This window comes from Homarus americanus, unplaced genomic scaffold (assembly GCF_018991925.1).
Source record: "Homarus americanus isolate GMGI-L3 unplaced genomic scaffold, GMGI_Hamer_2.0 scaffold27231, whole genome shotgun sequence".
In the NCBI taxonomy this organism is placed as follows: Eukaryota; Metazoa; Arthropoda; class Malacostraca; order Decapoda; family Nephropidae; genus Homarus; species Homarus americanus.
Window position 1 is genome coordinate 2,415,133 of NW_024718545.1, and position 23,217 is coordinate 2,438,349.

The window sequence follows — 23,217 nt, forward strand, 5'->3', positions numbered from 1 at the left end:
CTCTTAAGGTAATTACGGGAACAGCTATATTAGAGACAATTTAGGAGTGTCTCTCATGTGTCTAGAATGGCTGAGTCCACCTATGAGAGATAAGAATACTACCTCTCTCTCTCTCTTTCCTGCCCTCAATGAGACACAGAGATAATTAAGATGATCTCTCTCTCTCTCTCTCTCTCTCTCTCTCTCTCTCTCTCTCTCTCTCTCTCTCCTGCCCCATCAATAAGAGACACTGAGACACTTAAGATACAGTGTCTCTCTCATGTATAAGAGATATAGAAGAACATTAATGTGAGTCATTGGTCACTTATTTGTCCTTTCCTTGACTCTGATGATACAAGCCTTCCTCTTCTTCTTCCTCTTCTTCATAAGGTGGGCGTGGCAAGGGTGGAAAAGTGGGCGTGGCAGAGGTGGACATGAAGGTGGGCGTGGAGGTGGGCATAGTGAGGTGGGCATGGCGAGGTGGACAGGTGGGCGTGGCAGAGGTGGACAGACATGGTGAAGGTGGGCGTGGCGAGGGTGGACGAACGTGGTGAAGGTGGGCGTGGCAGAGGTGGACGAACATGGTGAAGGTGGGCGTGAGAGGTGGACAGACATGGTGAAGGTGGGCGTGGCAAAGGGGCGTGGTGGGCGTGGGTCCCGGAACAACGATAAAAGTCCAATTTCAGGTCGGTGCCATGAAATCAACTGGAGAGGATATTTTGCTTTGCACTACGGCCTCCTCCCTCTCCTCTCTCCTCCCTCTCCCTCCCCCTCTCCCTCCCTCCTCCTCCTCCCTCCCTCCTCCTCCCTCCCTCTCCCTCCCTCCTCTCCTCCCTCTCCCTCCCTCCCTCCTCCCTCCTCTCTCCCTCCTCCTCCCTCCCTCCCTCCCTCCCTCCCTCCTCCTCCTCTCCCTCCCTCCCCTCCCTCCCTCCTCCCTCTCCTCCTCCCCTCCTCCCTCTCTCTCCTCCCTCCTCCCTCCCTCTCCTCTCCCTCTCCTCCCTCCCTCCTCCTCCTCCCTCTCCTCCCTCCTCCCTCCCTCCCTCCCTCCCTCCCTCCTCTCCTTCCTCCCTCCCCTCTCTCTCTCCTTCCCTCCTCCCTCCCCTCCCTCCCCTCCTCCCTCCTCTCCCTCCCTCCCTCTCCCTCCCTCCCCTCCCTCCCTCCCTCCCCTCCTCCTCCTCTCCTCTCCCCCTCTCTCCTCCCTCCCCTCCCTCCTCTCTCCTCCCTCCCTCTCCTCCCCTCCTCCTCTCTCCCTCCCTCCCCCTCCCTCCCTCCCTCCCTCCCTCCCTCCCTCCTCCCCTAATAACCAGTCTGAACTAAGGTGTCATAGATAAACGAAAGATAGAAACTGACAAATAGAAGATAGAAGATATAGATAGATAATAGAAAAAAAAAAAAATTATATATACTGAACAAAGGTATTTAGGGACTCAGGAAGATAGAGACATAAACACACACACACACACACACACACACACACACACACACACACACACACACACTCCACACACACACACACACACACACACACACACACACACACACACACACACACACACACACACACACACACACACACACACACACACACACACACACACATAAAACCGAGTCTTCTTGACCCCATGTCAGTCAGCTGTGTTGAGAGAAACAGCTATCTATGATGGCTGAGAGAGTACTATGTGATTGTGTGTTCCTCTCTCTCTCTCTCAAAAAGTGTAAATGAGAAAAATAGTGGAAGAAAAAAGTGACGACAGACCAACTCCTCTCCATCTCCTTCCTACTCCCCCCACACACGTAGAAAGCAAGTAACGTAGACACCGTAACAGAGATGGAAGGAGACGTTAAAAGACATATTTCATAAACCCAGTAAAAAGAGGACATAACAACGCAGACAGTAACAACAACATAATATGCCAACATCGATAATAAATACAATAACAACAATCTCCAAGTAAGAAAAAAGTTTACTAACATAAATTATTCCTCCCCAACTCACTCTCCTCCCACTCTGTCCTGCCTCCCTCTCCCTGACCAGCCTGAAGTTCCTGGAATATACAATGAACTTACATACAGATAGTGGTTGTCCCTCTCCGTTATCCCCTACCTGAACCCCTCCCCCAACACTCCTAGCTGCATCTCCTCCCCATCCCCATCACTCTACCTGCACCCCTCCTCCTACACCCTTACCTGCACCCTCCTCTTACCTACAGGCTACAACCTCCCTCCTCCTTTACCTGTAACCCTCCCCTACACCCTTCTTTGACTGCACACCCTTTTACCTCCCTTACTTATAACCCTCCCTACACACTTACCTGCACTCCTCCCCACTCCCCTTGCCTGCACCCTCCCTTACCCCTTTACCTGCACCCTCCCTTTACACTTACCTGCCCCCCTTCCCATCCTCTACAATCAGTGGTTCCCAAATCGGGTCATGACCCCAAATGGAGTCCAAGATGCATCATAGGTCGCACACAGGTCATAGAGCTCATAGTCCAGTGTCAAGGACTGAAGAATGTGGCCAGGTGCTGCCTCGTTTAAAAATTATGGTCAAGGAATAATGTTACCCCCTGTCACGTCAGTCAGTCCAGGAAGGTGAAGCGATGACACGTTATGCAGCAGAAATGGCAACAATTTCAATGATAGATTCCTGAGTTTTCTACGGAATCTTTGGCTTTTGTTCAGCTTCTGTTCAAGACAGATGTAAAACATGTGGCCTTTTGTCCTTAAAATACAGAATTACAGGCGGACAACGAGGCAGGGAGATTTTGCCATCTATGAATGACATATCAATGTTTTTGGGTTATTACAAAATCGACATTCAGCGGTTAAAATCAAACTATCGAGATTTGATACAATTTGGAAGCCCTATGTTCAGAGGAAGCTTTCCTGTCAATGTGTCTATAAAAATTATCACTGCAACCGTATATCAAACTTAAACTTGGGAATTATCTATGTTGTTTAATCACATAATTATTCTCCAAGTTAGCAGAAAATTTATTAAATGATAATACAGACGTTATATATGAATTATGACTGATGTAACTTGTATTGAAAATTAATTTGATGCACACAAGTCGCATACAAATACTGTACGTACAGTATGACAGAGATGTAAACAAGAAAATTGTATGTTAGTTGCTTAACCATGTAATTATATCCCCAGGTATAGAAATTAAATGACCATATATAAGAGTTGTAGCCTATTTCTGTCAGTGTTTACTTTTAGACTTCTCAATTTGTGATACATTTTCTTACTTGTTTTGAGAGTAAAATACGTTTATCAATATGTCAGTCTTTACCTAAGATCTTCATATATACAGCATACTGTATGTGATGATTTGGGGTCGTACTGGATAGGCGTCAATACTTGACGGGTCGCACTGAAAATGCTTGAACCCCAGCTCCACATCCTCCCTTACAACAAGCAACCCCCCCTCCCTACCTACCATACCTCTCACCTCCCCCACTGCCCCCCAACCCTTCCTTACCCATCACCCCCTCCCACACTGTCTCAAAACATCCACATTTATTCTCCTCAATAGAGAACACAAGAACAAGGACAATATTTCCCAAAGTCACAATCCACAAAAAAAAATTCTTCATATGTCCAAACTTGCAGAGACTGTACCCCTCTAGTTGCTCTTGTACCTTCAGCTTTATGGGACCATAGAGACACTGTGAAACCTTGACAACCCGGACCTTCTCTCTCTCTCCCTCTCACATCACCAGGACAGGTGGAGTCAGATGATTCATTACAGGACACAGCCTCTGAGTTTTCCAGTCATTGAGATACGACTGTGTGTCTGTGTGTGTGCATGTGTGTGTGTGTGTGTGTGTCTGTGTCCTGTGTCTGTGTGTGTCTGTGTGCTGTGTCTGTGTGTGTCTGGGTGTGTGTGTGTGTGTGTGTAAGTCTGTGTGTGTGTGGTTCTGTGTGTCTGTGTGTGTGTTAGATTCTGAGTCAGCCTCGAAGAGAAAAAACTGTCAAAGGAAACGTAAACAGAGTACTAACTCTCAGGTTAGGTTAAATCCAATTGCACCATCATCATCATCACCATCATCATCATCATCATCATCATCATCATCATCATCATTCACTAACATCATCACCATCATCATCTCCCTACATGTTTTATATTTTTCAAATATTTTTATTTCCAACTATTTCCTTAAAACTAACACACAACACAAACAATCACGTCCCAGAGTCGTTCCCTTTCCCTAAGCACTCAAATTTCAGAACCAACACAATATTTTATGGTCTCGACGATTTCAACAAGTCTAAGAACCCAGATCAGTCACTGACACCACAGGATGATGTGGTTCTCAAGGCCATGTCTCCTAATAAGATTATAGATACTTGAGGTATTCCTTGAAGCACCACCTCCTACTCTGTGGGTGGGCTGTTTGGGGTGGTGGCACAATAAAACAGTCACGGAAATGTTGTCTCATCTTTATTACTTGGGGGGGATTATTCCTCCTGCTTCACTCTTCCTCCTCCTCCTCACTTCCCTTTCTCCTGCTTCCTCCTCTCCTTCACTTCTTTCCTCCTCCCCCTCCCTTCTTTCCTCCTCCCTCCTCCCTCTCACTATCTTCCTCCTCCCCCTCCCTCCCTTTCACTCTCTCTCCCTCCTCCCTCCTCCCCTTTCTCCACTTCCTCCTCCCTCCTCTACTTCCTTCGTCAGCTCTCCCATTCCTTCTTCATCCACGCCCATCCCCGTCCCTCTCCACCTAGTATCCCTCCCTCCACTTTCCCTCCCTTACCTCTCCCTCTACCTCTCCCTCACTTTCCTCTACCTCTTCCACTCCACTAACATCTCTAGCTTATATAACTCTGAATGTAATGGCCACCCTATCCTTTCTTTCCCACCCCACCTCCCCTCCTCCTCTAACTCCACACCCTTCATCCTTCCTCTCCACTTCCTCACCTACAACCCACTCCCCAACCCTCACCACCACCCTCTCCTCTCTCAGGACGGTCTCACAATAAGATCATAACATGATTAATGATCGGTCTTCCTGGCCACACCTGTCGCTTACACACACTTTTTGTCCCATGTCACATGTAATCAGCTGTCTAAGTCCGCCACCTCCCACCACACCCACCCCACCTCCCTCCTCCCAAAAAATTGCGTATCAAGAACAGTTAATAGCTCTTCTACACCTGCTTAATTAATAACCAGTCTACCTGTACTGTATGGTAATTAAATATGAAACTTAATTTTTCTCCATTTGCATGTGAAAAATTGTATCCATCTAAGATATGAATAAATATAAAATATTTCAATCATTGAGCAGAGCATACATGAGTGAGTGAGTGGAGTGAGTGAGTGAGGAGTGAGGTGTGTGTGTGTGTGTAGAATATATATGGATAAACTGATATATATGTAAATCTGACTAAACCAATAAATTGCTCAATAACTCATCAGAGAAAAACAGATAGACGGCAGGTAAATAACAAATCAATAACTGCATAAATGAATTACTAGTACACACACACACACACACACACACACACACACACAAACACACACACACACACCACATCTACATCCTCTCTGTCTCTCTCCAGATCCTCACGCTACCCTGGGAGACCACCTTCCGGTCTCCCCACACTGTAAAAAAGCCTGGGGAACACTTGAGGGACGCTGCTCTCCAATGCAACAATGACGCATGTGTTGAGGGTAGAAAGAGCACAAGAATGCGGAGTGGCTCAGAAACAAGAACACTGGGGAGTTATCTGATGACCTGTCGACATTCTTAAGGTAGTGTGATGCATATCTGAAGAGACCCCCCTCCTCCCTCTCTCCATCAATTCTTCTCCTTTCCTACCCACCAATCCTCACCCCACACTCACACTCAAAAAGTAGCATTAGTATATATGATAAATTTCATGACACAAAATTAATAAATACAATAAGGACAGAACCAGCAAGGACAGCTATGTACAGAACAAATAATACAGACACATCTGGCAAGTTATGGCACAAAACACATAACAGAACACTCAGCATGTAAACTTATGATAAACCTTAAAGCATACATACTGAACACTATATTATTGAATGACACTGCCAAAGACTCTGTCCACCTGGCTTATTGTATCTTGAACTTGTAATCACTACATTGAATCAGGTGCTTGAGACATCCTCATGTTTATCCCAAATTGCTGCCACTGGCTACCATTAGTCTCACTTAGAGTATGACGTCCAATGTATGTGAAACCACTGACCCATATATACTGCCCAGAACATATGTATAGAATATAAGATGAGCTTCTTGAGCTAGAACCCCTGTCCCAATAACAACACATGACATCACCCACACAGACTTCTGACCTATATATACCATAATGAATATGATGTATTTCAGTAAATGACAATACCCAGTACACAAATCCGACCCCCCCCCAAAAAAAAAATATATATATATATATATATATATATATATATATATATATATATATATATCTGTTACAAAAGTATGTTGTACTTTTGTGCTAGAACTCCTGTCTCAAATAGAGAAGGATACCACCCTCAGTTTAAGCAACTGACTGAATTAATCAGAATAGGCAAAACTGTACTAAAAGCTTTTATCAATAAATTTGTTCAAACCAAAAACCCCTCTCCTCCTTGCATACACACACACAACAACAACAACAACAACAACAACAACAACAAACAACAAAAACACAAACAAAATAAAATAATAATAACAACAACAACAACAAACAACAATAATAAAACAAAATAATAATAATAATAATAATAATAAAACAATAAAAAAAAAAAAAACACAAACAAAAAAAAAAAAAATAATCTGTGCATGACACGATATAGTCTAGTCCAATAACATCAGACGCCCGTGTTGAGATAGTCTCCTCCTCCTCACACTCATTATTCACTTCTCCCCTCTCTTCCCCCTCCTCTGAATGTTAACCCTTATTCCTCTCCATCCCTCCCTCCCCTTCCAGTGGCGTACAGTATTCAGCAACTGAACCCAAAGGACCCAAGGTTTAATAAAGGATGATGCCAGGATGGGAGATTTCCCACCTCCCCTCCCACCCTCTCTCTCCCACTCTCCACCCTCCTCCCTCCTCTCACCAGTCTTGACTCCTCCCCCTCAACACCATCCCCTCCCACTCCTCCCTCTCCACCCCCACCCCACCTCCAACCCTCATCCCAAACATCCCCCCATTCCAACCCCATCTTCACCTTCCCTCACCATCTCACCACCACCACGCAGCCCTCTCATCCCTGCTTTATCCACCACCTCCCATCCAACACCACCCTCTGTCGGTTCTCCTCACCTCCCTTCCACCCTGTGAATAGATCTGCAGAGAGACTGAAGGTTTAACAAGAAGTTGAGAAATGGGAGGTAGAGGAAAAGGACGATGGGGATATGGAAGGAAATGATGGGAAGAGGGGTAGATGGGGAGGAGGTATGGGTGCATATAGGGAGATGGGGAGGAGGAAGAAGGAAGCAATGAAAAGATGGGGAAAAGGAAAAGAACAGAGGAATAAGAGAGATATAATGCAGAAAAGAGAGAGAGAGAAAGAGAAGCCAGAAAAGGAGGAAGAGGTACAAGAAGAAAAAGGAAGGAGACGAAGGAGGAGACGGTAGAGAAGAGGAATTAAAAGCTTGGTTGAGAACAGAGGAAAACTCAAAAAAGAAGAAGAAGAAGAAGAAGAAGAAGAAGAAGAAGAAGAAGAAGAGAAAGATGGTGAAGTGGCAGAGGCAGGAGGAGGATAAAAGAGAGCCACATCACCTTAAGAATACCCCAATAAGTCTAACGTGATCCTGACGCCTGAGGTCCAAGGTCTAGCCCCTCCTCACGTCCTCCAGGGCCCCCAGCAGTCCTCCACAATTGTCTCCTCCAAGCATTGTTCTCCACACCTCACTGAAGAACTCATTGTCTCCCTCGGTAGCCGAGTAGTTTTGTGTACACCAACATGTGTTATTACACCAATTCAACTGTGTACTATGCACACCATCTAAAGAGTAATAGAGACCAATCTAAATCGAGATAAACACACGTACAACTACGGCCTGGACAAGACCTGACATTAACTGTACCTTGTAAACAGCACTATACGAGATTAAGAACAAACACCCCAAGAAATAAAGCTATCACCCTGATGAAAAACAATAACGGAAACAAAAAATCTTCTCGATAAGTCAAACCGATATTTAATAATAATAATAATAATAATACTAATAAATAATAATACTAATAATAATAATAATAATAATGAATACTAATAATAATAATAAGAAGAAGAAGAAGAAGAAGAAAAAGAAGATAAAGAACAAAAATAAAGAAGAAGAAGAAGAAAATAAAAGAAATAAAAAAAAGAAGAATAAGAAGAAGAATAAAAGAAGAAATAAATAAAGAAGAAGAATAAAGAAATAATAATAAAATAAAAGAAGAAGGAAGAAGAAGAAGAAGAAGAAGAAGAAGAAGAATAAAGAAGAAGGTTAAATAAAGAAGAAGAAGAAGAATAATAGAAGAAGAATAAATAATAAAATGAAGGAAGAAGCTGAAGAAGAAGAAGAATAGAACAATAATGAAGAAGAAGAAGAAGAAGAATAAAAGAAGAAGAAGAAGAAGAAGAAGAAGAAGAAGAAGAAGAATAGTCAAGAATAATAAATAAAGAAGAAGAAGAAGAAGAAGAAGAAGAAGAAGAAGGAAGAAGAAGAAGAATAAATAGAAGAACAAAGAAGAAGAAGAAGAAGAAGAATGAACAACAAATAGAATACAGTCAGAAGAAGAAGAAGAAGAATAATAGTTACAACAATAAATAGTTGAAGAAGAAGAAGCTGAAGAAGAAGAAGAAGAAGAAGAAGAAGAAGAAGAATAAAAATAAATAGTTGAAGAAGAAGAAAAGCAAAAATAATAAACAAGAAGAAGAAGAAGAAGAAGAAGAAGAAGAAGAAGAAGAAGAAGAAGAAGAAAGAAGAAGAAGAAGAAGAAGAAGAAGAAGAAGAAGAAGAAGAAGAAGAAGAAGAAGAAGAAGAAGAAGAAGAAGAAGAAGAAGAAGAAGAAGAAGAAGAAGAAGAAGAAGAAGAAGAAGAAGAAGAAGAAGAAGAAGAAGAAGAAGAAGAAGAAGAAGAAGAAGAAGAAGAAGAAGAAGAAGAACAAGAAGAAGAAGAAGAAGAAGAAGAAGAAGAAGAAGAAGAAGAAGAAGAAGAAGAAGAAGAAGAAGAAGAAGAAGAAGAAGAAGAAGAAAGAAGAAGAAGAAGAAGACATTTACCTTCCATCAGAAGATAAAATAAGAGTTACTGTACTCACAATCTATAGAAAAAACGTAAAGAGATTGCACCGAAGACATTACGATTGTAACAATACATAAATCCCGGCTTTCTTTCCCAGTTCCATCTCTCTCCTCTTCCACACTGTCTTTCATCGATTTCTTAATCTCAGTTTTTAATTTCACTAGTTACGTATTATTGGAAAATTATCAGTCAAGACTATTCTTCACCAACAATGTTAACTCTTCAAACCCAGCACCCAGAGGAAGAAGATGGTTTTGGGCCTGGCATAACCCATCTTGCGGCTACTGCTACGCATAGTTCATGTGCGATTTCTTGAACTACAACTGCGGTCCACCGCCATAACTATTCTGTCGACAGAATCATGAGTCACAGCAATTTTCAGTCTGCCATAGCACTTTGTTCTGAGTATTCTCACCATTAAAATCTTAAATTTTGATGTCGAAGTGTGTCTTTATTCATATCCTTCTTGACCATCCTGATCGAGATCTGCTTCACTGCATGTTGATGAAGTGTCAAACCATCTTTGCCTCGACCTTTCTCCAACTCCTGCACGATCTTGTCTGGTCTCAATAGCTTAAAGCCCATCATCTCAGTCTAGCTAGAATCAAGTAAAATTGTTAGCTATTGTTGATTAAAAGATGGATCATGATTGGAGAATTTCTTCCCTCCTGTAGCAGGTACAGAACCTCCTGATTCACTCCAGCACCATGAAATATCTAGGATTAGACACGAAGAATTTTGAAGCCAAGTTTCCTTTCTCCATATCCTGGTTGAGTCACTTCCAAGTCTTCTTGTGAGTCTTAGAAGGAATGACCGGGGAAGTGACCAGATCATCTATCTCTAAACCCCACGCAGTGACTACTCATCAGTTTTCACAACACCAGCCTTATCACAGCTTGTTCTCAGCTCCTCACTATATTGTAATCTTGGTATTGCCTCCCATTCAATTTGCTCAAATTGTTTATACAGTATTAATATACATGTTTAGGTTAAGTATGATATAATTTATAGGAAGCCATATTATTTTTTGTTAAGCAATTATGGTACTTATTATAACAGAAATTCAGATCCTTTATTCATCTTTTTAGTAAATCCATTGTCTTTGTTTTTTTATTGTTGTTACCTAATCAGTAGAGACTTTTTAACTTATATTTCCAACCTTCAGTCCCAATAAATGTATGACTTAGAGAGATTATTTAAATCTACCATATTCCTTCCTCCTTGTTACTCGTTGTTAATTATTCTGTAGTTCATAATTGTTTTACGGTAGCCAAAAGTTTCCTTCATATATGTGTATATATTGTACATTCTTATATAGATAATGAGGTTATTAGGTTCAAGTGTCATAAGGTTGATCATGAAGTTACATATAGTCAGAAGTAGGAAGAAACCGGATCTGTTTAATGCCCACCCTCACCCATAGGCTGATAGTCAAAGATATCTGCCTACCAGGACCAAGTAATTACAAAGTTTCAATTACAGTTCTTTCCTATTATCCATTCAGGGTCATTCAACAAACCTAGGGTTGTTAAGACCTAGATCTTTATATAAATGCCGTAATACGCCCTTCCTCATGGCATTGAAGCAAAAAGAACTGACTTTATATTAATGCCTTTAATATACCTCTTTCTCAAAGTTCTTTATCCATTCATGACTGGTAGTTGTTTAACAATCATATGTAATCTGTTATTTGGACTTTTCTGTTATCCACTGTCATAGATATTTTCTAGGTTAATTATCATTTTAGATTCTTTTTGACCATTAGTTAATTTTATCTTATTTTTGCAGCTAATGGCCACCTCAGAGTTTTGATTCCAGGATTTTGCTTAAAAATCCTCCGTAGTTGTGTTTGCTGTTAATATCTCTGAAGAAAGAAGGAAAGAAATAGTTGTATCTATTACAAGATCCTATAACTGATTCAAGAAATGTTAGCAAATCATAATGAAATGTTATTCAACAAGAAGTTAAAGAACTTGTTGATAGAGATTAACTATGTTCAAGAAATTTCAACTACTATCCACCAACCTCTCGCATCACAGAAGGCTCTAGGTTCAGTTAGCCTCAAGAAGAAACATTAATAACGTATTAGACGCTTAGAACTAGAACGAGAGTTAGCCCAAGTTCCAAATTAAATTGAAAGAACTCGAGTTGGAACAGGCTAAGTTGATATAGAAATGAACAGCCAAGTTGGAACAGGCCAAGTTGAGTGCAATAAGTTGGAGCATGAGGAAAAGTGGAACAGGCCAAGTTGAAGAAAATAAGTTAGATGTTGAAAAGGAGCATGAGGGAAGGTCATGTTGGGAACATGAGGAAAAGGTTGGAACAGGCACAAGTTGGGAGCAGGAGGTTAGACTGAAAGAACTACAGGTGAGAGACAGAAATACCCCAACATCGTGGAGTTAAATCAAAAGAAGTGTGGCATACAAGAGAGAAACTAGCTGCTTTTAACCTCTTGCTAATGCTTCTTCCCTCAGTCTCCCTGCTTGATGAATCTGATGACGGGTCATTTATATTTTTGAAAACAGCTGGAAGAATGAGTAACACCCAGTGGGTGTCAAAGTAGTCTTTAAATTATATGGTGTGTCTGTAGAGTTAAAAGATCTTGAAGTACCAGAGGATAACTGCAGAAGTCAGAAACTGTAACCCAAACCATTTTCACACACCTGCTATGCTTGGTTTCAAGAAAAGCTAGGTTTTAAGAAGTGTTGATATAGGACCTCCATTTCAGATTTACAATTTGGTAGTCCTGAGGAGGAAAAGCAAGATACCATTTCACATCATGAAGATGGAGGAGCGGAGAAATGAATTAGACGTATGTTGAGTCATACGGATGACAGTTCTCATTGGTGGAGCCTAACAGTCAGAGACGGTACTTCCGCATGTTAGGTCCTCCCTCGATGACAACTCCAGATTTTATGAATGAAATCCACTACCCCCTGATGCAACCAAGCCATTTGCCCACCAAAAAACTCCAGCCACAATGACCAGTCTTGTAAACAATCATAAAGGGTCGAACTGCTAAAAGAACTTTGATCCCAAATCCAAACCAACAGCAATCCACCGAACAGGAAAGGCCCCATCAGATCTCTTCTCTTCCATTCAAATCGGCAGTGGTGTTCTGTCTCATGAGGGAACTTGGGTTTTTCCTATCTGCATTCATTGTGATACGGCACAATCTATCCTGTTTAACGTGTCATTCTCAGACAGATCGATAATTTAAGAGCACTTAATATCAGATCTCTATCCATCTTTCATCTCTTAGCTACAAAGTTCCACCAATGTCCCTTGATTACTGGGAAGAATATTAGAGGCACCCAATGCCTAAAGTATCATTATTAAATGAGACTAGAAGAAATAAAGACAGTCGACTCTCCTTACCAATAACCCACCACTGACCTTAAAGAGACTATTCTCATCTTTTTTCCCATCTTCCACCCATCAAGAGCAAATAAATGGGCCATCTTCATTTAAAACTAATATCTTTCCGCAACGGATTTGAAGATCTGTAAGGTCACATTCATATTAGTAAGGATGAGCTCATTAAAATAATTCATCTTTGTTCAAATAGCATTCCATATATCTTCGGTGATCATTCCAAGGTTGCTTTGGAAAACGGTTCCATCAAACTTTCAAAATCAATGCTAATAAACTATCTCCCTCTTCAACTATATAATCCATACCAGAATGTAGAAAAGATTCACAACTTGTTCAAGATTAATCCCATGAAATTTACTATTCCAGGCAGATACATCTCAAAGCCTACCCAGACATACACGGTTAGTCAGGCTCGGAGCCGGTGACACAGATGACAGCGGATCAACTATTGGAGAATTGACTTCAACAAAGAAACCCTCAAGCATTAGTCATCAAGATACTCAACAACTTGATGAGTATTTTTCTGTTTCAGAAACCATCTCAAATAAAAAGATCTCACTAAGTTATTATCAACATTTCCAAAGTCACGTTGACCCAGGGTTTTTAGCAATATACTTAAACATGATATTAATAAGACCAGATGATGTACAACCATGAAAATCAGCCTATCGACTAAATCCACAAAAAAAGAAGAGATTACAGAAAAGGAGGTAGACTTTGTAAGCAAACACAATCCCCAGGCTGCTGAGCTAGTACTTCCTGCCTTTCAGCTTTTGCCTTCTCTATTCAAACTGAGATGGCACTTTTTCGTTTCTGTACCGACACGTAAAGTGAACCAGGTCACTGCCCAGACTCCACCCTTTTGCCTTTATTCAAGATATAATAGACAGCATAAGCTGTGCCAAATTTATCAGTACGGTGGACTTATTGAAAGGATATTATTCAAGTGACTTGAGAGAAGTGCAAAATAATTCTACATTTATAACTCCATTTGGTCTTTTTTCAATATTTACATATATGTTTAGTTTTTCTAATGCTCCGGCCACATTCAGAGTGCACCCAACCTGAACGAAGAATCTTCCTAGGATGCCTACTACCTGATGACCTGGTAGGTACGGAATAATCATCTGGTGTAAGGTTGACATACTGTCGGTACTGACTGCAAGAGATTCGATTCAATTACAAACCTGAATATTAAATTGTTTGGCTGGGCCTGTAAGACTTACCTCCTGGGACATATCACAGACAGGAGACCCACAGATTCAAACCAAATAGAGCCATCTTGTCCTTCCCACTCCTAGGACTGAGGAAGAAACTTATGCGCCTTGGGGATGTGCGGTTACCACTGGGTTGCCTGTAACTTTCTCCAGCGGTCAACCTCACAGACCTTTTTGACCAGTCTCTATGTGTCCTCATATCTGAACCAGAGGTACACTCAGTCTTTCCACCTACTAAAAGCCTTCCTTGCCTCCAGTTCCACCTCCTCATTTTGACCTTGCCCTTCCATCTGCAAATTTTAGGTGTTGGTTGTGTCGTGCCTTCACAACCCGGATTCCAACCACTGGATGTCCTTCACTCCTTCTGTAAGATATTTACTCCTCGCCAAGTTTAGAAAACAGACTAAATTACTCACACCAGAGAGAGAAGGAGGCCCTGGCTCAGTGTCAGGCACAAAGAAGTTTGAATAGCCACTCCAGTCTTGCCCACAAACAACCCTAGTCTTCACACCATAACCCACCACGCTCAATCCAAATCACAACAAAGACCTCCAACCAGCTTAACTGGGCCTCCTGTCTGGCCCCAGCACCCAGTCCAAAGAAGACAAAGGGGTGGACAACCTGATTGGCAGACCTCATCCTGAGCTCCAGCAGCTACCTCCCAAACTAGGATCGACTCATGGCCACGGAGGTCTTGAGTGGGGTGTTAACTTCACCAATTGTCCTGATCTAACCAGCACCACGCAGCAACGCCATCTAGGGATCTGAGACACAGTATGGACCTGACTATCAACTGTGTTTTTCATATCCCATTGTCAAGGGCCATCGTTGTTCTCAGGAGCTCCAATTGAGGACACACACCTGGGAAGGACCACAGGATCATATCCTAAACCCACGCAGAGTTCAGCCTACCGCCTTTCTTTCAGCATAATACCAGCCTTATCAGCCATCTCATAAGATGGTGCAAATTAGGTATTGCTTCCCCCACGTCCAGTTAATAATTCTACAAAAATTGTTTTGTATTAATTATGTATATACTGTTAATGTTTAGGTTTAATATGGTTACAATTTATAGGAAGCTGAATATTTTGTTATGAATTTATAGAAATTTTATTATACACAACCAGAAAAACTTACATCCTTTATCTACATCTTTATAGTCCGATTGTCTTGTTTTTTATTGTTGCACCTGTTGTAGATCTGTGCAGACTTTTAACCAGGCTCTCTAAATCCCTCAACTCGTATACCACAGGGCACTTCATATTACATTAAAACCAATCACAGCTAACGGGAGGGAGGGCGATTCATGGCTCATTCACAGTCATAAGGACATCAGCTATACGTGGGTATTCAACGAACACACACTGATCGTGTCGCCTGCATAGTCAAGCATGAGCCAGAATAAAATGTGTTCGGGATTCTTCCAGCCGCCTCCCAGAAATGAATCAAATTTAACGCCAGAATTAAAGCATCAATTCTGGCAAGGCACTATGTGGCAAAATGATCAAATAATCAAACTTTATATATATATATATATATATATATATATATTTTTGAATTTACTGTTCAGAGAGATGAACTGGTCACGCAGTGACCACCTGGAAGAGTGTGACCTAATCCTAGGTGTTAGCTTTCAACCCTTCACTTGAAAGACAATTAGTGGAAGACCTACTGTAGGCTTGAGGTACAGGACCACAGTGTGGCAGACGTACATACATGCATAAGGCCACCACCAAGCACCACACATATTCACTGATGCACACCACACTTTCCAGGCTCGCCTTCGCCCAGCAATACGTGGGGTTAAACATGTGGGAGTTCTGGGGAAAGGACCTTCTTTCATAGACAGTGTCCACCTCCAGCAACGAGCGAAAGCATTCACATGTGGGGGAGGTAAGCGAATAACCCTTGGAATCTTGTAGCTATAAATGAGATTCAACACCTACCACTGATATGTTGCTATTCTTTCACCGCAAAAGAGAAAATATGCTCAACCAAAACAAAATCATCCTCACTAGCTCAATCACCACGGTGAGGGTGGTCTAAGAGGGCTGCCACTCATACATTGTAGCTGCTCTCCTGTCAAACCAGAACACGGTTTCACACATTCAGTTCTTTTCACAAGAGCATAGAGCGGGCGAAGGCAAAGATGAGGACAAACTGCAGAATATGCCATTAACCGCAGGAACCGCCTGAGCTGCTTGGGATGGCGGTGGAAAGCGGTGATATTTTAATTATCGCAGGTTTTGTTCACGGTGAGATACCCGAACGAGAGTCGTACGCCAAACTGGCACTCTTTTTATTGATGATGATCCATACCATGAAGATCTGACAAGATGCTCTTTTCCCAGAACGCATACACGAGGTCATCAGCTAGAAGACGAATGTTATCGATAAAGCGCTTAACTGGTTTAGTGTCTCAGGCTGAATGGAAGTCTGATGAACTCGCATGTTTATAGAGTAGTTACAGCAGCTCAGCAAATGCCAGCTAGGTTGATATATCTGGTTGCATGAGGATATCTTGAAATAGATTAGTTGCAAAGTCGTGGACAAGTAAAGTCACGGGATAGCGAGACTGTCATGATGAGGCGTGGTACTCATTAGGGCGCTAGCTTCCGGCGCTTAAAATTACCAGCTGACATGGTAGTTTTTGATAGGCGGATTATGCCCAGACCGAGCATCTGATTGAACTCCCTCTCAAGGATGTGGTGGAGTCTGTCAAAAGTAGGTGCCAAAGTGTGTGGGAGAAGACCGATGCAGCCTCGTCTCAACATTATGGTGGATTACCCATGTTTGAGTCACTGAAGTCAGAATGGAAAATTTCTCCAAGAGCTTGGATATAGAGAGAATTTTCTGGTAGTTTATTGTGAGTCCCAGAGATGCATGGGGTTACTGATGTAGTGTTGTAAGTGGTTAAATTAAGATTTTCAAAAGGCATATCGATTGAGTACAGTAATGCTGCAGGGAAATCCGCCATGACGGAGAACCTGATATCAGCTACTAAGAACTTCCAATTGCCCTGCCAGCGCATGATAATCCAGCGGACTAACGGGTTACTTGTCAATAGTTTGGTGACGGTGCTGCCAATTGCTGGGCTTCAAGGACACTGAACTGTGCTCCAGTACAATGATCAAGAAGCACATACCGCACAGTGATTCGTGAGGTGGAAGAGTGCGTTTTAGGTTCTGGCTCCTTGGTCGGCTGCTTATGCCTGCAAACGAAGGACTCATGCATTTTCAGACCACAGGAGCACAAAGCATCTGGCAACGAGGCCCAGTCACTGAAGAGCAGCGATGGTAGAAGCACAGGTTGTTGAATTGTCCCTGAGATTGACTCAGTGCAGGTTCTGGCGAAATATATCGGTTTCATTGCGGGGACGTGTGCTGCTTGAATTTCCCTGCTGTGCTGTTTAAGGTGTGTCAACATCCACAGGAGTGCTGCGACGCTTATCTGGACAGAATTATGGGCACCGATGAGAGCTTAGATAGGCTGGGCACTTGGCGACCATCACATTTTTCAGACGCACCAGTCCAGTGAGGATCAAAAGTCACGATCGAAGGAAGCAGAGTCATAGAACCAGACGTTTCTTTGAAGTGGATCGCACCTGTTGATCGCCTGTTTAGTAGAGGAAATGTCTGGAACATTGATAAATTGAACGAGAATATATCCCTCCCATGGTGCCAGTGGTGGAAGCAGAAGAGGCCAGGAAGGAAGGTTTGTCTTCACCAAGAATTCACCCTTAACAACTGCTTATTCGCTTGTGACGAAGTGCTCAAAATTCAGACCCAGAACGCCAAGATAATATCTCAAAAGCTCCTCCACTGGGGCGCCGTTGTATGAGCGGCGAATAATATCAAGCTGAACCACAAACGAGGCCACCATGAAGGAAGATTTCTTCCTACTTACATTTCTCTCTGTGTCTTAGTTCCTTCAATTGTTCTATTCAACATATTTCAGTTCATGGTTAATAAACCTCAATTTTTTATATAAGGAGGGTTAGGCACATGCAGTATTGTTTCTGATATCAAGGTCACTTGAGAAGAAAGGATACTGAGGAAATGAATAACTCCAATATACCTCTAAGAAAGGTTTATCAATATGAAATCAGAGTAGGGAAAAGAAAGTCATTAACGAGTAACTACCAGGTTCAACCCTGAGCTTAACTCAACTGCAATTCACTTAGGTACTGTAATCTTACAATCTCTCTCAACCTTACTGGATGGTACATTAGATAAACACACCGCCTAAAGAGATCAAGTCTTGGCTACTCTTAACTACCATTCCAACACTACTGGTGATGCATTTCATTGCTAAGTAACAAACTTACATATGGTTGCCTTCACTAACTGTTGGTAGTATATTGAGTGATGCACTCACAACACAACACGTTAATACTGATACTAACAATTGTACATGGGATAATTATATTCGATGATTATCCCAAACCATATACAACAAACACTGTGGACCATATAACTTCAGGCATGTCCCAGAGTAGAACACTCCAACAACTGATGACTGCTGTGTGATGGTAGTCGAACGCGTGGCAAGAGTTCTAAAAGATGAGGCAATATTTGGTTTTAATCATGTTCAAATGTCAATCAGCGACATCGGCCACCAGAGCTAACTGTTAGGTATCCACCGATTTGGCACCGTGGGTGTTCAAATAGCCACACACTGGATCAGGACAATGACGCCTACCGGAGACATGGTGATGACTCAAACACAAAATCTCTCGTCTACCAGCGACAGGAAACATTTACGTTATATTAAATTCTTAATGTAGTAAACCAATTCTCACTGTTAGCAACATGAACACTGATATCACAAAATTACCAGTCAAACCCGAATGGCTATATCGCTGGAACACACGCCAACATACCTGAAAACAATTTTAGACGTCAAGAGGGAGGCTGTTCTCCTCCCCAAAATTTTTTATACCCGTGAGTTGTCAGACGGGCTACTCATAACAATGAAACAATAACAATCAAACTCAACTGCTACACATCTCAAAGATACCCTCAGTTGACACAGGTCTGAAGGACATTTCTAAGTTGATTTACAAAAACTAATTCAAGATTGAGCTTGCCAGGGAAAGTGGAATATCGTTGCTGACAACTGTGTTCGAATGGCGGTAATTGAACAGGGAGCCTTGGTGTAAAACATTGAGAGGAAAAGACATACTTTCTTCGTGGGGATACCTAACCAGTTACCCATTCATAGTTTTGCGGGCGTGAAGAAATCATCAAGTTTTAAAACAGACCAGCCGTCAATGTGACCATGACACCGTGAGGATGTCAAAAACTTCCACGTCGACGGTAGGTGGTAGTGCTCCATGGTCATACGACATGGTTAGTCAAACCTAATAACGCATTACGCCCACACCCAAAAAACCTGTAAACCTTTTGAGTCTCCAGTTGAAACATTCATTGTCTAACCACTTAAGGAGACCTGAGTCTGTTTTATGTCAATACCGGAGAACTGGGTATTCCTAAATTCAAACAGGGTGTGTTTGAATTGGTTAGAACACCCTTGCTTTATGCCAACAAGAGATCTCTGATTGCAGATGAAGCATTCAAGATCCACTGGTAATTGATGTTAAGCTTCAATTGTATTTGTTAGCAATTGTCAAATATAAGTCAGGAGAGAATCGCAGGAGAATGAGGAAATATTGACGTCGGCCAAGATGCCAGGATTGTTGACCGAGGCTGAAATACTTTTTCATATACATAAACCAAAATCTAATGTTCAGGTGAAATTGTCAAAGGATATTATCAAGTAGCAATTAATTAACCTGAAGGAACCGTCAGAACAGTATCTTTTGAGAATCTAACGGGGTAACTTGATACTACTGTACTTGTCTTAGCATCCCACCAGAACTGCCATCCTGAACCTAGTAACCTTAGAATCGCACCGTATACATTAATATATATACCTGTACCAGAAAATGCATTGTGAGTTTCTATTCTATTTCATTCTGAGTGTAGAGATATCTCACATGCACGTACGCCTGTGTGCCATACAAAGAGAATAGGACAACTAAAGAGAAATTGACAACTCATTACATACCAGATGCTTACACAAGGACCCTGAGCTGTGAACACCACACTCCATCTGCTGTCTTACCATCTGTGACACACACTCCCTCTGCTGCTGCTTACTGAGCTGTGAGGATCGCTGTCTGCTGCCAGTCCAGGCCAACCTCCCTACATGTTACTCCCATCTCACCACCAGAAGGTTTATAGCGATATGTCTGTTCTCCCACTGGCGATGGTAGAGACCCAATACTGTCACAGTCAGAGCAACTATTGTGCGATATTCCAAACGTGGTTTGAGCTCTCTTGCTTGCTCCCCTATTTTCCTTTTTTCTTTTTGTTTTAGATCTGGCCCAAGGACCTGCACCCTAAAAGTGTATTCGTCCAGAAGTCCCCCCTGCAACTGTTCACCTCCTCCCAGGAGATTGTTGCGAACACACGAAGGGGTCGGAACAACCCATCCTTCATCCTTTCCCTAACAGGTTTGACAACTCTCAAGAATGGTTGACAGAATCTCTACCTGACCCCAAACCATTACAACGCCTAGGACCGTTTAGTTCATGGAAGCAGCCCTCATCGCCAAGCTCACTGATGAAAGAACCCCGCCCTGCTCTGTGCTCCCCTTACGGAAGCCCAGGTCTCCACAGACATTCCAACCTCCGCTTGTTCGCGGATGCCTTAAGACGCGCTATCAACGGACCAACTCTGCAGACCCATCTCATCTCCTCGAAACTCAACCCAGGAGTCTGGGAGATGTGTAAATGAACTCGTCACACCAGACAGACTCCCACCTATCCCACTGCCCACTACAAAGCTACCCACACAGGTACGCATCACCCCTGTCCACAAATAGATTACTCCCACGACACCAGAACCTCTACCAACCCCGCAGACAGAATATTCAATGACACTGCGCTGGTGAGCCTACCGCCATGAACAAACCCAACGACCACACCCAGCACCCCACCTCCGAATGTAAGTCAACACCCTCAGCCAGCAATACTCCCCAAGATAGTGAGGACTGTTGCAAACTTTAGAACTGCAGGATAACCATTGAATTTCTCCAGGCCATGCTGCCAAAGGCCTGTTCCTGACTCATGCACCGTGCTCACAATCCCGATGTGCCTTCTGCCCAGGAAGGTTACATAAGAAGCCCAGACCCACTCTATGCTGGCTCCAACGCCAACACTGTGAGCCCATCAACACCTACTGGGAAACGGCAATAATGTGGATTATAGACGCCAAGCCTCATCTTTTAGGGAAGGCTTCACTACTGCACTGCACTTCCGCATAGTAATTCCTTGTCGACAGGTTCATCACAAACCTCTTCCTCACCAAGACACGTCAAAGCATAAACTCCTATACGACCTGTTCCATGCCAACGGTAATTCTATATTTAATTCGCCCTGAAGGACTGACTTCATAGCGCCATTATTCGGGAGCAGACGATTCATCCTGGGCTTGACTGCTCACCTTCATACAAGCTCACAGTGTCAGACCCAACATATCTATGCCTCATCCAGGACACAGACGCAAGATCCAATCGAGACCATCACTGCCTTCGTCTTCCAACGAGTTCTCCCTGCTCGACGAATTCCAGCCTTCTCACCTCACCACCTACGCTGCTGAATCATGACGAAACCAAAGGACCCTCCAGTCTTCACGCTTCTCGCCACCAGTGCTCTGAGTCTGCGAACACAGCTACAAGTGAATTCAACAACCAAAGATTAAGATTTGTCCTTCAGAGTCCCTAAGTATCGCTTTCACACGGGGTTTTGGGTTTACTCACCCAAGACTGTGGAAGTGTGCCACCAAGAGCCCTGAAACCTGAAACATCAACTATTGCTTTCCTTCCATTTCTTCAGTTTTAAATCTACTTTTTTTTCATCTGGTTGCTATATAGATTGCGAGTAGACTAGGCTATGATTGTTTTCCTGTTGCACCAAATCAGATCTGTTGTTATTTTTGGCCTGTTTCTTGGGGTAATCCCCAGCACTGTACTGTAAATGTTTTGTGTGGCAATTTTAAAAGTCCAGATCTCAGACAAGAGACAAAAATGTGGAGAAATCACGTTTTATTATTATATAAACTATGTGCTGCATATATAACAGCATATTTGGTTGTGCTCAGGATCAAAGAAACAGTAGCGGTAATTGCAAAAAACTGGTGATTTAGTACCAATTAAAGGGGGTGTTTAGAGGATGATTTATACTGCCAAGGTGCACAAACTGGAAAATTTGTGGAAGCTAGATTGCAGAGTTCCATGTTTAGCACTTTTTTAGTAACTACTGGGCAGGTATATCAGTTTGTTTCATATTAATGTTTTCTGACCATTCACATAATCTGTGATGGATTCTAGCAGCCACAACCCGTGACCAAGTTTTCTAAGCTACTTTTAACAGTTCAGTTAATATAAACCTACATTGGGTATAATATACAGAGATTATGTTGATCGTTATACTGGGGAATCTCTCTAATGACTTTGTCCGTCTCAGCATCTTAGTATGTTTAGAGGATTAATGGTGTGTAGTCAGTTTGCTTTTGATGAAAACCCAATTGTAGGTTTGATGGTTGTAGAAGAATGGGTCAGATGAAACAAAATACCTTCCACTCATTGATCACAATATTACAGATAGGCTCCCAGGTCTACTCCTATGCTGCCTTTTGAATCTGCAATTATTATCTATTCGACTAGTTTTGGGAAAATAAATATATATGATGATCATAGTAAAAATTATATTTATTGTCATGAAGTAACTATAAAATAAAAGTTGATTATCATAGTTTTGTTAGAATATAGAGACAAAGATGCTTATTGAGGACACTTATAAAGTCTAATACCACAAGCAAGCATACCGACTAAAGTAAACTGAATGGTCTATTGAGAACAAGTATGAGAATGTCCTCTGTACTAAGCAAGGGTTAATAACCTTGGTTGTCGCATCTGGATAGTTTTGTTATAAGTACTCAGGTGAACAAATAATACTAGAGTACTTCAAAGTACCTGAGGTCCGTGTTCCAAGCTTGTTGCCACTTTGGAGCTTTGCACTGGATGTATGCACCATACATCACAAGCTCTAAGCCAGTGCTTCAGCCTTAAAACCGGCAGAGGTGGTTGTTGGGTGGAATGGTGACTACTGCACTCCAACAACGGGCGTCTTTGTTCAGCACACAAAATAGTGCACACACACTAGTCATAATAAAGAATTATGAGAACTATTGCAGGAGTGGTATTGCTTTATTGATTATTGTGCATTCACCCAAAGTTTATAATCATTACTTGCCACCTCATATACAGTATAGCGGATCAGCAATACGCAACTGACCTAGCACAATGA